Source organism: Leptinotarsa decemlineata, unplaced genomic scaffold, assembly GCF_025532065.1.
Source record: "Leptinotarsa decemlineata unplaced genomic scaffold, Ldec_3_MD MMD2_tig00026340_RagTag_RagTag, whole genome shotgun sequence".
NCBI classification, from domain to species: domain Eukaryota; kingdom Metazoa; phylum Arthropoda; class Insecta; order Coleoptera; family Chrysomelidae; genus Leptinotarsa; species Leptinotarsa decemlineata.
Genome location: NW_027412694.1, coordinates 13,464,973 through 13,478,770, shown reverse-complemented (window position 1 = coordinate 13,478,770; position 13,798 = coordinate 13,464,973). Strand labels below are relative to the sequence as shown.

The window sequence follows — 13,798 nt, the reverse complement described above, 5'->3', positions numbered from 1 at the left end:
ACAGGTAACTACAATTGAGACTACCTCGATCAAATTACCTGAACCTCTACAACTTTTATATACCTGAGGTACCTCTTCAATTATGATTACCTAAAGCAAATTACCGCACTTCTACATCAATTATAATACTTCCTCGTTTTTTCAAGAAAACAAGTATAATGATGGTGATCTATTCGAATCCAGTTGGTCATTCATTAGAATGTTTGAATTTTTGAGTTTATCAATTTCCATTGCTTCCAAATGATTCAGTTTCAAACCTTCATTTTCTATGTGTAAAATTTTGAACTTTTCGTTAAAGATATGATTTCCATCTAGAAGATGATTTGAATGTGTTGAACTTGTTTTCTCATTTACATAGCTTATATGATGTTCCTCCTGAATTCAATTCATAATGTTCTGCCAGTATGACCAATATACAGGGTGTAACTGAATAAGTGTAAAACATTCAAGGAGGTGATTCCTCATCGAAAAAAAGATAGGATCTTTCATATAGAGAAACTTCATTGGAGCATTTCTTGTTAAGATACAGCCCCTTAAAGGGGGTACATGAAATTTGTATAACAATTTTTTTCACAAGCACTAAAAAAGTTACAATATTGAAATTGACCTGACGTTTCGTACTACCAAAAAGACACTTAGCCAGAAATTTATTTGGTTTACCCCATGGTTGTGAGGGGTGGAAAACGCAACCCCTAAAATTTATTTCCAATGTAACTTTCTATCTTATTAATCAAATCAAAATCAAATCAAATTTTATTAAATCCGTTTTCCTCTTATACAATGGATTGGACGTGTCTGGTGTTGTGTAAAACCCCACAATCTTACTATAAAAAAAAGTTACTCCTAAAGTACAAGTTTACAGGTTAGGTTGACAAAATAGAATATATATACACATAAATACAATGACACATAAAACAAGTATACAAGACATCTTGATATAAATATAAAAAAAAATCATAAAGCACAATAAACACTATGAACTCAGTTAACACTACTAGAAAGGAAGTCATCAAATTCCCCTAAGCTATAAAAACAATGATTCATTAAAATTTTCTTTAACCTACTTTCAAAAATTCCGTACGTGTTACTATTTTTTATATTATAAGGAAGCCTATTGAAGTAAGACGCTCCATTTATTTCCGATAGCCTGTTTCATTCTAAACAAAAAATGTATCTTGGGTTTTTTGCCCAAAATAAATCAGTTCGCAGCAAAAAATTATTTTAGGAACAAGTACAGAGATACATCGTCATAAATGCGAAAATATGAAACTAATATATCTAGTAGGTCGCTATTAGCGATAGTGACAATTAAATTGGTATGACGCTGTCAATTTATGAATTTTCGAAATTGAATTATTACTAATTGTGTGTTGTTGTTCTGTTCTTAATTTGTTACTTTAATAATTCACTTGTTATTAAAATGGCATACACAAATGAGGAAATGGCTGATATGCATTACGTTTACGGTCTGTCGCAGGGGAATGGGTTAGAAGCTTCTAGAAGATATGCTGAAATGTATCCTCAACGGCATCTCCTTCACATAGAATATTTGCTCGACTTCATCAACGATTACAAGAATATGGTTCATTCGAGAAAAGAACGCAGGATTGTGGTTACCATCGAGAAGAAAGAACACCACAGCTTGAGGAAGCAGTACTTAATTTGATTGAAGAACAATCTACTACCAGTACTAGAAAAATTGCTTTCCAGCTAAATGTTGATCATATGACGGTATTTCGAATTTAAAAATTTAGAAGAAATTGTGACTTTCTGAAGACGATAGAATTCACAGACGAATGTAGTTTTTCTCGGGACAAGATAATTAATTTTCATAATTACCACATATGGGTTGATGAAAACCCTCACGGTATTGTCAAAACTAACCAAGAACAGTTTTCTCTTAACGTGTGGCTCGGAGTTATTGGAGATGATTTAATTGGGCTTCATTTTCTACCTCCTCGATTAAATGGTGAGGCATACGTTCAATTTATAAGAGAAGTGCATCCAGTACTGCTGGAGGGAGTTCCTTTGGGCGTCAGAAGGAATATGTTACTATGCATGATGGGGCTCCCGCCCATTTCAGTCAAGTAGCACGTCAGCATCCAACTGAAACATATGCAAATCAGTGGATAGGTCGAGGAGGACCACATAACTGACCCGCTTGACCCCCGGGTCTCAATCCTCTCGATTTCTTTATTTGGCGCCATTTACAGCATTTGGTTTATCGTACTCCTGTTCGCGATGTAGATGACTCAAGAAACCGCATCAGCGATGCGTGCAGGGTAATCAGAGAGACTAAAGGAATATTTGAGCAAATACGTGGCTCATTGCGCCGACGTCTAGACGCATTCGTAATGTCTGAAGGTAGACATATTGAACATTTACTATGATTTCTACATGTTGTGTGTTTTGTTATTAATAAATTAGTTTTGTTTATCACCCATCAATCGTTTAATGCAGGTACTAACTACAAAATAACAATAAATCCAGTTCGCATTTATGACGATGTATCTCTGCAGTTGTTCGTAAAATAATGTTTTGCTGCGAACTGATTTATTTTGTGCAATAAACCCAAGAAACATTTTTTGTTTAGAATGAAACTGGCTATAGGAAATAAATTTTTAAATGGTAAACAAATAATAATACAAAATGTTACATTGGAAATAAATTTTAGGGGTTGCGTTTTCTACCCCTTACAACCATGGGGTAAACCAAATAAATTACTGGCTGAGTATCTTTTTGATAGTACAAAACGTCAGGTTAATTTCAATATTGTAACTTTTTCAGTGCTTGTGAAAAAAATTGTTACACAAATTTTATGTACCCCCTTTAAGGGGCTGTATTCAAACAAGGGATGCTCCAATGAAGTTTCTTTATATGAAAGATCCTATCTTTTTTCCGATGAGGAATCACTTCTTTAAATGTTTTACATTTATTCAGTTACACCCTGTATACCGTAGGACACGTTCCACACTTTAATTCACATAATCCTGATTTCTTGAATTTGGATGTTGTGTCTTCATCATTTTTTACTAACTTTCCCAACGTATTACTTTTTTTATATATTTCAATATCTCGTTTCCTCAGAAATGAAGCCAGTCTTTCTGTTGTTTGTCCAAAATACGTTAAAACTCTATAATTTTGATTTTAATTATCTAACTTATCAATAGGAAAAACGTCTCATCAAAATTATAGAGCTTCGACATATTTTGGAGAAACAACATTAATAAGGAAACGAGATACTAAAATTGCATATAGAACAGGCAATACGTAAGGAAAGTTAGTTAAAAACAATAAAGATAAAACATCCAATTTCGGGAAATCTGGAGTATTTAAAATTGAAGTGTGGAACATGTCCTGAGGTATATGTTGGTCAAACTTGCAGAAAATACAGGATTCTAATTCAGGATTCTAATTCAGGAACATCATATGAGCTATGTAAATAAGAAAACAAGTTCAACATATTCAAATCATCCTTTAGAAGAAAATCATATCTTTAACAAAGAGTTCGAAATTTTACACATAGAGAATAAAGGTTTAAAACTGAATCATTTGGAAGCAATGGAAATTATTAAATTGAAAATTCAAACATTTTAATGAATGACCAACTGGATTTGAATAGATCACCATTATTGAACTTGTTTTCTTAAAAATACCCAGGAAGTATTAATATTGATGTAGAAGTGAGGTAATATGTTGTAGAGGTTTAGGTAATTTGATTAAGGTAGTCTCAATTGTAATTATCTGTGGTATATAAATATTAGCGTAATAAGCATCGTGTAGTATTCAAATTACTGTTGAAGAAGCTACTGTTGTGATATATTTTTTTTAAAAAAGTATGTGAATATCAAATCGTGAGGTGTAGTTTATGAAATTAATACGGATCTTCATCAAGTAACGGCCGAATCAATCAGACAATTGAAAATATGTGATTTTATAGCACTTAGATAAATAATCAGTTACCTAATAACTTCAGTTGGAAGTAGTGCCTATGAAAATCGTGAAAAAGTGTCAACAACAACTCATTTGGAGGTGAGGTGGATTGACAAAAAGTATGAAAGGTTTTTATAAATTTCCTCAAAATACGCCGTGAAAATGAGAACGTAAAATAGGAAAACATTTTGGTATCGGAAATTCTATTATTTTTCACAAAAAAGCAAAATACTACATCATATCTTGGAGACACTTGGAGCACTGCGAATATGACCTAAGTTGAATCAGTAAGTAGTGTTTTTTCCAAATCTCACATCCGTAGTTGAATTGAATGTTCATTGAATATATGTGGATTATAATATAGAATTACTGTCGACAAAATTTCTACTGTTTAATGAAAACTTTAAAAGTACTGTATCGTCTTCCATATGACCCTTCAAATAACATTCTTGTTCATTTGGTAATCAACAAATAAGTTATATCCATTATTACAATAAAAAGAAGTTTTGAAGTAAATAATTATGTCATGTTTCTTGTAGCTCCATATCTCAATAGATATTTATTTTAATGTGTTATGGTATATACTGATTGATAGATAATTTTGTATTCAATACTTTGACGCTGTTAATTTTTGTTACACATTTTGATTTTTGCCTTTTTTCAGGTCATTAATATATGATATCGTTGAACGATTTTTGGCCAATTTTTCTCTACGAATTCAAATTGAACCAAAGCGCTGCCGAAAAATCCACCAGACATTTGGCAATATTAGTGTTAATGAAGTTACTGTTGGTGCGTTGGTTTGCGAAATTTTATTGCCTCGAAGCAAAAACCTGACACAAATTGTCATGTTTCAAGATCTTTGCTTTTGCACAACCAGAACGATCCGTTTTTGTATCGGATCGTGTGATGAAAAGTTGATCCTCTACGATAACAAGAGACGTCCAGGACAGTGGTTGGAAACCGATGAGCCACCTTCCCAGAAACCAAAACCCTCAGCGACTGGTGTGATTCACTATAACTTTCTACAACCGGACCAACCAGACGAAATATACCAAAAATTACGTCAGCAGCAACCAGCATTGGTCAACATTACAGGTCCTCTCTGCTCCATGACAACGCTCGTCCGCACGGTTCACAAATTATCATCCAAAAATTAAAGAAATTGAGCGTCAGAGTTTTGCCTCACCCACCATACTCCCCAGACCTCTCGCCAACCGACTACTCTATTTTCAAGCATTTCGATAACTTTCCCATCAGTAGAACCGTCGCTAATCGGGGTCAGGAAGAAACGGTCTATCATCGAAATCCGAGCACCGAATGTTCATGCTGACGGAATTAATCGAGTTGTGTTACGTTGGAAAAATGCACTGATTTGAATGGCGCTCATCTCGATTGAATTGATTAAGTATCTATTGAGATATTACAGTTTGATGTAGACTCATTAAAACGAACAGAACTTCTGAAACAATCTAATAATATATTTCTTCTCGATGCTAACAGATGTATAGTTGGTCAGAAAAGATTTAGTCACGATTCAATTTCTGCTTTCTATAAACTGGCCGGAACACCTCAAAACTATAGAAGTAACACGAAACCTGAAATATTTAAGAATGAAACTGAGAGATGAATTGCTATGATTAACATTGTGTTCATAGTTTTAATTTTTGGAACAATCATGAAATACAAATCAATTCAGAAAACTAAGTTTATTAAAAAAAGAATAACGAGGAAGAAAATCACCTCGAAGATGCTACTTCGTTCCCTCCTGTTCATAAAAGAGGACATATGCCTCATCACTCTCAAGCGATTTTGATGAAATTGGGGACACGTGTGAATCGTTGTATTCATGTCGCTTTGTATTCATGCCACGTGCCACAATATGATGTGTAATGCCCGTTGTAAGTAGTTCCACTGTGATTTGAAAGTGCATGTAGCTTATAATGACAAGGAGCCACATTGTGTGCTACATAATTGATCAACGATCTACAATCTTATAGTTGTTCAAATTCAATTATCTCTGCCAGGACTATTGTGCTTTTCCGCTGTCGCTCAACTTTTCGTCAATCTTCGTTAAGATCGGTTCAGGATCCTCAGTAATTTTGTTGATGTCGTCATGTAAACCAATAAAAGATATTGAAGGAAATCGTGGGCGTCATGATGGGCAGAACCCGTGAATCGAGGGGCAAATCTTTGAATCTGACTTTTAAAATAGACTGTGTTAATCACTCTGTCAGATGAATCTTCTGACCACAATTTCTTGATAACTTCTGCGAACGCTTTGATTAAAACACTTCTCATACTAGAACTGCTAGTATTGATACCTTCCATGTATGTATCCTTTTTCAAATATTATAGCAACCATCCCGTGTTTGATAAACATTGGATTACACTGTTCATGAAACAGGTGTTTTCAATATTTTCCAACCCATTAAATCCAAGAGTTCTGACTTAAGAATGTATCACCGATCTATTGTTGTAACTGTTGAGACTACGTTTGCCACTACTATCTTCTTCTGAATAAACACGGATACGCTGATTCACCACTTCATTAGATCGGTGTGATAAGGAATTGAAAGCAACACTGCTCAAAACTGAATTGGATATCAGTTTTTTGGGAGTCTGTGAGGGCTCAGCCAGTGGACTAAACTCAGCATCATTTTCGGTTCCCACTTCATCTTCTGTCAAAGTTTGACCGTTTTGCTGTGACTCTCCCACCACACCGAACAACTCCAATTCTTGCACTGTGTGTACATATTCGTTGCGATGTGTAAAAACATGAGAATTGGATAGCAGCATCGGAGAAAGAGATTTGTGACAGATAATGCTGTATTGGGGATGAGGATAGGATAGGATTGGCTGTACCGTCATAGGTAGATGCTGATATATTTTGTTCATAAAAAACATTACTGAATAATGTGTACATCTCTGTATTTCTGAAAAATCCTATTCTCACTATTAATAACAATTTATGATCAAATGAATAATCTCATACCAATGCAATTGCTGTATAACTTTTCATGCTATATAAAAAATCCTTGTGTCATTAAATATTATATTTTGTCGAGTTATGTTAGGTTTCATGTGGTGTTATATTATATGTTGTGTTCTGTTCTGTGACACAAACATAAAAAATATCAGTGTTACATGAAGAGATTTCTTTCTCGAAAATGAAAATTATTTCCTATTCCTCTATTAATTTTTTTTTGTAACGCGTTCGATCGAAAGAGATCTCAGTCATAATTTGTATCTAGATTTATAAAAGTTTTATTTTGATAAACCACCTTCCTTCAGTTGTTGTTTTCACTTTTCCAAGATTTTAAAATGCTCCACTTTCAACTTACGGCATTAGGCTCAAATTCATTGTTCACTTCAGTACTATAAAAATCACACATTTTGAGAAAGGCAAATTATGGTACCACCACAAATTTTCAGGAGGTACCATAATGTGCCTTCCTTAAAATGTGTTATGAGCTTGCGGTCTATTTTTCTTCCAGTAGATTTTTGTGAAAGAATAATGTGTTCATTGATGTTTTCTCTCGTGGAAGTGTGATTTTGAGTGTGTTTTAGCTGAATTGATACAACTCAGAATTTCTATTGGAACTGTATGTAACATCATCGGAATTGAATGAAATTTTTGAGGTCTATAAAAAATCCTCATTAAAGAATTACACATCGCTAAAATCGGTATAATTCTTGAAAAAAAACTTTTTCGGATTCCATTCATCTTTTATCATATAAAAATGTTTGAAAAACTTCTGAGGAAGAAAAAATACAATTGATATCAAAATGAAATATCAACAAAGATATATAGAAGTTTAATCAAGATACAATTTGTGAGGAAAAACTACTTTTGAATGAACATTGAATTACACGAAGGAAAAATATCGACGAGGGCTTGAGATATATGTTACCAAGAAAATATTTGACATATTTTCCAGCAGAAACGTTATTTCCTCAAAAGTGGTTGACAATATTTCTTGGTGAATATACAAATCCGACTTTCATATTTATTTTATTCAGAAAAAAAACGCATCAGCCGTAGCTATTAGCGGCAAACATAAAATATATCTAATTTATGCAGTTGTTTACAGTACAGTTTAAATGAAATGTCACTTTCCTTAAAAAATCCAATAAAATTGTTCGTATTGGATTTTGGAAAATTTCACTTAGGTCGGAGGGAATTTTATTGTTCACTCTCTCAACTGTGACGAGCAGGCACTCTACCAGAACACATTATTTTTCATTGTCTGAAACGGTGTTGACAGATGAGAAATATATGGGAGAACAAAGAAAATGAAAAGAGTTATTACTCGAAGATGATTATGGTACCAGCGATTAAATTTTTATATCGTTTTTCCTTCATTCATTTCGAGTCTTCCATTTTATCATTCGTTAATTTTTTTTCGTTTGTATATAATTTTCACATATTGTTAAACCCATTATCGATTAATTTCCATTTCAATTCACGATAATTTGTTTTCCCATTGAATTAGCGTTCTATGTGCCTATTCATTATACATTCCATATAGAATGATATGTTTTTCATGTCGTTTTCATATTATCAGTTGTTACATCCTGTTATGTAGACATCATGAATAAAATGTATATTTTCTGAAAGGCATGAAAAATAATTTCTCCATCATGATCCTAGTTTTGTGGTCTCCAATGATGAGTATTTCTTTTCAAGACCTTCCATAAATATTTTTCAATGATCTCTACAATATTTAAAGGGGAATTCTGCATTCTAGAATTCCACAATAAGGTGAGTTTGTTGAAATTTCACTAGATGGCGGCGGATCACTCGCTTCTAAAATTATCCAGGTGATGAACATTGATTTGGAATAGTCTCATACATAAACCACCCGATTCAGAAATCAGAAATTAATTATATCAGTTATTGTTTGACTGTTCACTACTCTTTCCTTATATATCTTCGTATTCAATGTTATTTATTTGTTATGGAAACGTATTCATAAAACTGAAGAAAATAGTCTAGTTCACATGTACTCGATTTAGCTCGTTTTGGTGACATTTTTCAGCCCTGTCCAAAAATTACGACCAAAGTGTCAGTCGATTCGTATTTTTGCCTAAAAAGTTTGAGGAAAGGTCCAAAAACGCGCCGATAAAAATTACAAAAGTTATAAACAATCAAGTGAAAAAAAAATGAGGCTTTAGTTTTTTCTTAATATCTTGGATAATTTTCAAAATTTTGGAAATTTGAAAAAAGATTTGAAGAGATCAATGAATTTGCGTAAAAAAAGTCCGGACTCCCGAAAGTGTATTTCGATTATTTATTATTTTTACAGAGCCCTGAAAATAGAACCAAAAGCAGGTAGTCTGGCTTCCGCGCGCCTTTCGTCATTCTGACATTAAAAAAATCATTTAAACATATTAAATGTAAATATTAAGGAATGAAAAAATTCTTGTGATGTTGGGATACATCAATGAACAATAATCCGTAGTCAAAAAATTTTTATCCCAATTTTAACATTGATTATAAATTTGTTGATTAATAGCTTTTTCTGAATTGAAAGTTAATATAAAAATCCCTATAATTTAAACTAAAACCCTGGCATTTTTTTCCTTTGGTAAAGTTATCCTCAATTGGCAAAAAAATAGATTACCGTTGCCAAAATGAAAAAATTTTAATTTTCTATTTTTTCATTAACAATTGAAAATTATAATTTTATAAAAACATTTTTTTTTTAATTTTTTATTGTTTCAATGTCTCATGGCTAAAAACTTATCAATAATATTTTTTATAAATTTCTCACAGCTATTGTTAATAAATTTATTATAAACAAATACATTGTTTATAAGCAATTCAATTTTTTTTCCTTGCATTATGTTAATGGAAAAAAATCATGATTTTTAGAAAAAAAAATGTTTTTTTCAAAATTTCTTTGTTGCTGAAAAATGCGTTTGTTAATTCATTCTATTTTTAATGAAACTTTTAATATTGTAATACCCTGATACTTGTCTTTTCATTCGCTCCTTCGCTTTTATAATTATATAATTTTATTAACTTTTAAACTATTGCAGTTATGACAAATATGCTTCAATTCTTTATTGTTCATCATGAATTTATAAACAATTTAAGCTTTCTACTAAAATTGTGAGCATCGGAAATTTAAAAGAGGTTAATGAGTAAACTCATTGAAATTAAATTAACAGAATGACTGATTGCTTTATTTAACTTTCTTAAATTCCATACAAATATGACAATAAGTGAATGTTAATGATCCTACAACTACTAAAAGTGCAAGTAATAAAATCCTCATGATTTATTGTTACATGACAGGAAGTTTATGTTGGAAAGACTCAAAAATTTTTCTTTTTTCAATAAATAACCATTAATAATTGAATAAATAATTGGACTACAACTTCGGTAAAAGGCTAAGATTGTTAAAAAATTCATAATGAACAAAAAAGACTTCAAGCATATTCATTATAACTGCAATAGTTTGAAAGTTATTATAATTATAAAAGCGAAGGAGCGAATGGAAAAGACAAGTATCAAGGTATCACAATATTAAAAGTTTTATAAAAAATGGAATGATTTAAAAAAAAAAACACATGGTTACTTTGATTATAGAACAAAGTTTTGAAAAAATAAAAATAAAAAAAATAATTTGTTTATAACATTTTTTTTAATACACAATTAAAAAAAGAAATAAACATTTTTTCCAAAACCTTGAAGAACAAAAGAATTTATGATTTAAAAAAAACGGTTCCTTAATTTTAATATTTAGTTGCAAAAAACGATTGTTGATTAACAAACGCATTTTTTAGCAACAAAGACATTTTTTTAGGAAACCTTTTTTTTTTCTAAAAATCATGATTTTTTCCATTAACATAATGCAAAAAAAATTTCGAATTGCTGATTGTATTTGTTTATTATAAATTCATTAACAATAGCTGTAAAAAATTAAAAAAAAATTATCAATTAGTTTTTAGCCATTGGAACAATGGAAAATTAGAAAAAAAAATTGTAATGTATTTTTTATAAAATTATAGTTTTCGATTGTCAATAAAAAAATAGAAAATGACAATTTTTTCATTTTGGCAACGGTAATCTATTTTTTTGCCTATTGAGGATAACTTTACCAAAGGAAAAAAATCCAGGGTTTTAGTTCAATAATTATAGGGAATTTTATATAAACTTTCAATTCAGAAATAGTTATTTATGTATCAAGGGAATTAGGAGGGCTTTAATTACCGATGGCAAAGTTTGCGTCCCGAGGGCCTCTGGCCCGAGGGACAGCAATTGCCTGAGGTTATTAAGGCTCATTAATTCCCGTGGTACATAGATAATTTTATTTCTGACCGATTTCAATAAAATTTTGTTCATTTTTGAAACGGAAAAATGTACCAATTCATTACCTTCCCGGTATATTTGAATCAGGTACCGTTGATTATAGTAGAGTTTTCTTGTTGCTAGGTTGTTGCTATGTTACTTGTTTATAAACAGAACTTTGTTATCAAGTTGTGTTTGCGGTGAAAACGTGTTTTCTACCCCAAATATAATGGAGGATATTTTGAAAAAAGCTGAACAAGCAAGATAATCATTAATTCCATCGAAAAGTGAAGCCGTATACCAAAAAGAATACAAGATATATCTGGACTGGCTGACACGGAAAAATGTTATGCCAAAAGATGTCACTTAAACTGTATTTCTGGCATATTTTCAAGAACTGGTAAGGAATTTTCTATGTTTTTCGGTAGATTTGGTAGTAATTGTGTTTATTCGTTTCAGTCAGAAACGTATAGTCCGAATTCTTTATGGACTAAATGGTCAATGCTAAAATCGATGGTGACTATACATGAGAAACGAGATATCACCAAGTTCAATGAACTACAGGCTTTTTTGAAACGGAATAGTGAGAGTTATAAGCCGAAAAAGTCTGCTGTTTTATCTCCTAAAGATGTTATCAGATTCCTAAAGGACGCTCCTAATGATATTCATTTATTGCATAAGGTAATTTTTTTCTTATTTTCCTTTTTGTGTGTATTTATTTCCTTTTTTATGTTATAGGTTGTTTTGATTATGGGTTATTTTGGAGGATGCAGAAGTCAGGAACTTTTGAATATGAAGATATCGGATATAGAGGACCGGGATTCCGTTATGGTAGTGAACGTACCGGAAAGTAAAACTGGTGTATCGAAAAAATTTACAGTTGTGGATGAAAACGAGTTCTCCGCTTTGCCTTTATTAAGACTTTATATGTCTTTGCGTCCTAAAGGTATTGAACGATTTTTTTTGAGCTTCCGACAAAATAAATGTACATCTCAGCCAATTGGAAAAAACATGTTTGGGAAAATCCCCAGCAAAATCGCAATGTATTTAGGATTGCCAAACTCATCTTCCTATACGGGACATTGCCTTCGTCGCACTTCTGCTACTGCTCTAGCCAATGCAGGAGCAACTATGACTAACTTAAAAAGACACGGAGGTTGGAAAAGTTCCACGGTGGCGGAGGGGTATTTGGAGGATAGCATCGAATTGAGAAATAAAACGGCGCGTATGTTGTCTACTTTGTCATCAGAAGAGGCAGGTACCTCGACTGTAGTGAACAGAAGCTCCAGCCATACAAAAGAAGAAATTGTTTCCAGTGGCGGAAGTAATTTTCAGGGAACATTTCAGAATTGTACATTTATTATTTGTAATGACGTGAATAAATAAAATATGGTTCAGTTTTCATTTCTATTTATTTTTACTTGTGAAAGGTAGAGGGAATTATAAAATCTATAATGTCCCAAGGGAGTTATGACCCTCTTCATTGATAGCGTAACTATGACGATATAAGCTTATAATATCCCGGTCAGAAATAAAAGTTATTAATTAACAAATTTATAATTAACATTAAAATTGAGAGAAAAATTTTTTGACTACGGATTATTGTCTACTGATGTATCTCAACATCACATGAATTTTTTCATTCCTTAATATTTACATTTGATATGTTTAAATGATTTTTTTTGTTTTTATGTCAGAGTGACGAAAGGCGCGCGGAAGCCAGACTACCCGCTTTTGGCTCTACTTTCAGGACTCTGTAAAAATTATAAATAATTGAGATACAGTTTCGGGAGTCGAGACTTTTTTTACGCAAATTCATTGATCTTTTCAAATCTTTTTTCAAATTTCGAAAATTTTGACAATTTTCCGAGATATTAAGAAAAAACTAAAGCCCCATTTTTTTTCACTTAATTGTTTATTACTTTTGTAATTTTTATCGGCGCGTTTTCGGACCTCTCCTTAAACTTTCTAGACAAAAATACAAATCGAATGACAGCTTGGTCGTAATTTTTGGACAGGGCTGAAAAGTGTTACAAAAAAAAGTACATGTGAACTAGACTGAAATAAAGACGTACAAACTCTTCATTAAACGAAATAGAAATTCCCATAATTCAAAACTGAAGTACGCATCAGAAATCATTTGTGGAAGAAATATAACCAAATATCAAATTTTATTGTAGTTCTTCTACAATATTGCTTCTAAAGTTTGTTTGGAAGTGGGCGATGAATAAAATTAAAAATGAAAACGAATCGCTGTAAATACCATTTGTATTAGGCGATGCGACGTTTAGATTATTCCCCCTCATTCTTCCGCGTTCAACTTTCCCCTTTTTCCTCTTGAATGCTGAAAATTAAAAATTATTATCAACAAAAAATAAAAAATAAAAATTAAAAGATTTCAAACGTCGACGTTTCGATTGTTAGTATCCACAATCGTCTTCGGGTGATAACTGGACTTATTCCTCCGAGATCCGACTATTTATAGGCCATTCGAGTGCTTTCACCTATCCCCTCTTCTCTCTCTCCGCTTCATTGGTTTTTAGCGGGAGATGACAGTTTGGTGGG

General features: G+C 32.0%; 1 protein-coding gene and 1 long non-coding RNA gene across 10 annotated transcripts in view; both read left to right on the top strand.

Moving 5' to 3' along the window:
* The window catches only part of LOC111504205 (potassium voltage-gated channel seizure), a 741,437-nt gene that overhangs the window by 231,962 nt on the left and 495,677 nt on the right, over nucleotides 1-13,798 (top strand). The gene's annotated exons all lie outside the window — the stretch shown is intronic.
* On the top strand, nucleotides 11,138-12,754 carry LOC141485951 (uncharacterized). The gene is made up of 3 exons (XR_012467551.1): nucleotides 11,138-11,633; nucleotides 11,693-11,914; nucleotides 11,972-12,754. It is a non-coding gene; the product is annotated as an uncharacterized lncRNA (long non-coding RNA).